This window comes from Montipora capricornis, chromosome 2 (assembly GCF_036669925.1).
Source record: "Montipora capricornis isolate CH-2021 chromosome 2, ASM3666992v2, whole genome shotgun sequence".
NCBI lineage: Eukaryota > Metazoa > Cnidaria > Anthozoa > Scleractinia > Acroporidae > Montipora > Montipora capricornis.
In genome coordinates, this window is record NC_090884.1 from 37011051 (window position 1) to 37015659 (window position 4609).

The 4609-nt window shown below is 40.6% G+C and overlaps 1 pseudogene; it reads left to right on the plus strand.

Annotated features, from left to right (window-relative positions):
• Positions 1–304: 304 nt before the first annotated feature.
• LOC138020241 (adenosine receptor A1-like) lies at positions 305–1564 on the plus strand (annotated as a pseudogene).
• Positions 1565–4609: the final 3045 nt, after the last annotated feature.

A 4609-nucleotide genomic window follows, 5' to 3' on the forward strand; every position in this document is an offset into this window, starting at 1 on the left:
GGAGAAACTGAAACCTGCAAAAACTACAAGGCACTAGGTAGTGCCCAAACAGCCGGACACCAATTTGTATACCAAAACTCACGAAATTAAAAATCCTTTAAAAAATAACTTTAGTGGATAAACCGAGGCAGTGGAGAGAAAGCTCAGCGTGTTAGGATCATTCAAGCAATTGTTGAGAACATTCATGACGCTAGAAAGAGGAAATTGAATAACGTGTTTACTGCATGTGTATAGATTTCCAGAAGACTTGAAGAATCTGATTGCCACAGCGTTCATTCTCTTTATTTTTCCTGCAAACATTTCTGCTAACGCCTGTCAGCTTGAGAAGAGTCTGTCTAAAGGGTATTAAAGCTAGCCTTTCGAAATCAATAGACCCAAAGCCTTTGGTTGTGGCAAGGACACTTGAGGTCAAACTAGAACATTAAGCCATCCACGATTGAGGTAAGGATGACCCTTCAGGCTCCAAACTCATGCGGGAAGGTTCTTCCGCCCACTGGATTGTCTTATTTTACTGCATCGTTTTCAGTGTTTCTTGCGCTCATAACCATTCCTGGAAACCTTCTAGTATGTATCGCCATCATTAAGGATCCATTCAGGAATCTTAAAACTCCATTTCATTACTTTTTGTTAAGCTTAGCCGCAACAGATTTGATAGTAGGAACATTGGTGGACCCTATATCCGCAATACACCACATTGGTGAAGGGCTTCAATCCGACATTGTAAACCAGAAGATCCTGCACATTTTGTATTTCATCTTGAGTACGGCATCTATTTTGACACTGGCAGCACTAGCAGCCGACAGATATGTCGCCGTGTCAACGCCCGTGAAATACAAGACAATGTCGGTAACATCGAAACGTGCCATCATAGCATCCATAATAATTTGGATTGTGGCATTTGGATTTTCGTTTGTCTACCTCCAACTCGATTCATATTTTATTCCTTTATTTTCGCCAACACTGCAGTCATCTGCACGTTTGCCGTACTTTTATTTGTCCACATGGCAATTGTCAAAAGATTGCGCGAACGGGAAAATTATTGGCAATATCGGAGAGCAAACGACAGCACAGAGTCTGGTAAACTGGAAAATAAAAACAAAATCATAGACGCAAAGAAAGAGAGCAAAGCGGCTAAGGCATTGATGGTAGTTCTTTTTGCTTTTTTCACATCCTTTACACCTGCATGCATAATGATCTACCTGTTGAATTTCTGTACTAGTTGTAGTTGTTTAATGATTCACTGGTTGCGAGATTTGCAATTTTTGATTGTCTTATGCAACTCTGGTATTAACCCGTATTTGTATGCGTGGCGAATGCCCCAATTCAAAAGAGCGTTTTTCAAACTTGTCAACATAAAGCGACCAAGAGTGGTCGTGGATGCTTCCTTTCCAACAACTCAATGTCCAGAAAGGTCGTAAGCAGTGCAGGGGCGTAGCCAGAAGAGGAGGGGGGGGGGGGGGGGGGGTCCTGTGTTGTCCGTTACCCCCTCCCACCACCTTTTGAGAATCAACGACAGAATACAAACCAGAGAAAATAATGTTACCTGGAACTTACTTCATCTATGCAGCTATTTTGTATGCTTGTCCCTCCCTCCGCACTCACTGCTCATCCGAAAGATTACCACTTTCAATAAAAACAGCGTGGATGTCGACATGACAAACCAGTAAGTACTCTGGGTTTGAGAGAGTGTGACCCCCTTCTCCCCCCCCCCCCCTTCCAAAAATGCTAGCTACTCCTCTGCAGTGACGCTCAACAAGGATAAATAAAAATAACATCGTAGTTGAAACAACAGACACTATGTCCTGTTTTTATAAATGCATTAATGGTGGAAGACATGGAACTCGCGTCATTTGTTCAAAAATGCGCCATGTTTTGAATTTTCACTAGCATTCTCTACGAGAAGAAACGGGACTGATCAGAATTTGCTAGAAAAAGTCACCAAGCTCAGTTTTCTCCTTGGATAGAAAGTAGATATACATTAATTAAGTCTCAGAGACGAATTGATTTTGACGTGAGGTCATATTAAAGACAAAAACTGTTGTCCGTTAATGATTGAAAAATTTAAGGTGGGGAATTTACATTGCACGTCCTAACAAAGAGCTGTTACATTCATAATAGTAAATAATAAATTCACAATTACCTGTTAGAAATGTGCGAACTTAATATCATGTCAAAGACGACTAGCAGTGTTTGATTGATCTACATAAAGACAGAGAAACAGATGGAGTGTATTGAGTCAAGGGCGTAGTCAACTACAAGCCAGTAAGGCTGGGCTTTCAAACTTTTGGAAATAATTACCTACCGAGAGAATAACTTCATTTATAGATCAATTGCTGTAGCCTATCCCACAAAAATAAAAACCCTTCCGTAAGGACACAACTGATTTTATCGGTTAAGACAGGCCAAGATACAGTCTTAGTCTCACGTACGTGTCTATAGCTTGCACACAAATACACCTTAAGAAGAGGAAACGAAACTTGTCTGCAAGGCATACGAAAAGAGTTCCACAATTATAATCTACCGATCCCGACATGCTTCCTAAGGCAAAAGCTTGGTGTCTCCCATCACACATTGTATCTTGAAAAAATGCGGCTAAGTGGTTAAAAGTGCTGGAATCCCATGTGGATGCTCTTGGACCGTTCTGACCGCTGGATGGATTTTTATTCAGCGATCCAGGCCAATAGGTTTCCTCTCACCAGTTCGGGCCCTCAGCAATGTTACATGTATGTTTATAAAGATTTCATTGCTGATAATTGTTAAAAAGCAGTATTAAATTAATGCATAGCATAATTCATATGAAAATGAGCAGATTGTAGGTTTACTTGATTGATAAGCATCCAAATGTCCACGGGATTGTAGGAGTGTCAAGGCCATTAAAGGCCTCATGATTGCAAAGAAGACGATAATGTGTGGCATGTGTTAAACAAACCACACCCTCTGATTTGTAATGAAGCTCTAACCATGGAGGACAGAACACTGGGAAGCCTGTTCTCTGCTCTTTTTGAATAGTAAGTTGGTATTTCACTTCCATTGGGGCTGACTCTTACAATATGTACAGCTTTTACTCGGTGAAATGCCGGACCATTTTACTCACCAATGGTGGCTGCTTCAGAGGAGAAAGGGCTTTAACCTATTCACATCTAAAGCACCCCAAATCGGCAGGCCGGAGTAAAATCTATAAGTCTCACTCCTAGGTGCCGGTATTAGGGTTAAAGGGCACATAGCTGTTGTAAATTTTTGTCCTGTTGATTTCAAATCATCCTTTCAAAAGAAGAGGATTTTCTGTAACTTTAATGCCTTAATCAGGGTTACATGTATACCAGTCCCATTAACCCTTTCACCACACTATCCCGGTTTTCCGGGAACTCAGTCATGTCCCCATGCCTACTATCCCACTTTTCCGGGATTTCAACCGTTTCAAACCACCAAACCAATGATATATAGAGGGGGGTATTTAATTGCTATTAATGAAATCTTCAATAACAAACCCCTGAAAGCACATGTTTTCCGACATGTTATTTCATACAAGATTTTGCCAAGAATTATCGAAGAAGTTCAGCACGCACGTCAAAGCCATCTTTAAATTGCGTGAAGAGATGGCCGACTCTTCTTCCGATGAACAAATTGGATGAAATTTTCGGGGAAGGCAGTGATGAAGAAGATTTTGGAGGCTTTGTTTTTGAAATGCCTGATGATATCGCGTAGGAAAAAGACCCAAGTGGTGCGGCCTTTCAATCGTACTATGAGGATTATCCACGTGTTGCATTTGAGCGTACACATTGTGGCCCAACTGTTGATCAGTTGCCCGGCAGTGGGAAGGCGATTGACATTTTAAAACTTTTTCTTTCCGATGAATTTTTGAACAAAATAGCGAGGTGGACCCCAAAGAATCAAGTTCCGTGCAAAATGAGAAAGACTACTTTCAAGTGTGATCATTGTGAAGTTTATTTGTGCATCAGTAGAGAGAAAAATAATTATTGTTTTAAGGCCTGGCACACCGAAGCTGAGTACTGGAAAGACCAATGACTAAAGCACCCACTCCTCCCCCAAAGTGATTTGTAACCTGTCCTCTCCCCCCCCCACCCCCACCCAGTACTCCTGAAGCTTTGCTCTGATGTAAGAATATTCTGTGTTTACGTATGAGGCTATGTTTTCAACAAGGTTTTTGATGTTGCGTCATTGAAGTTGATGAAAACTTTGGACTGGTATATTTTGGTATTGACTGCTTGTTAGGGCAATAAATGTTATATGCTTGATAGAACCTTTGACCAAGTCATCACATTAATTTTTTCACACCATATTGATGAAAATTGAATTAGACATGATTTTGAACTGTAATTATGTATAGTTGTAATTGATAATTTGAGCTTATTTAGTTCTTGTCATACTTCCGCAGCCTCACTTTGATGGTAGATTGGTCAATATGGAAATCCACCGAGAAATCTGACAGGTACATTTTATTAGCTTCAAATTTCTTTTGGGCTTGCCTTATACCAAAATGACTCCTTCCCACTGAAAAATGAGCTTAATGAAACACACATGATTTTCCAATAAATCAGCTGGTTTTCTCATTGTACCTCTACGCTGGTTTCTTAGTGGTGAAAGGGTT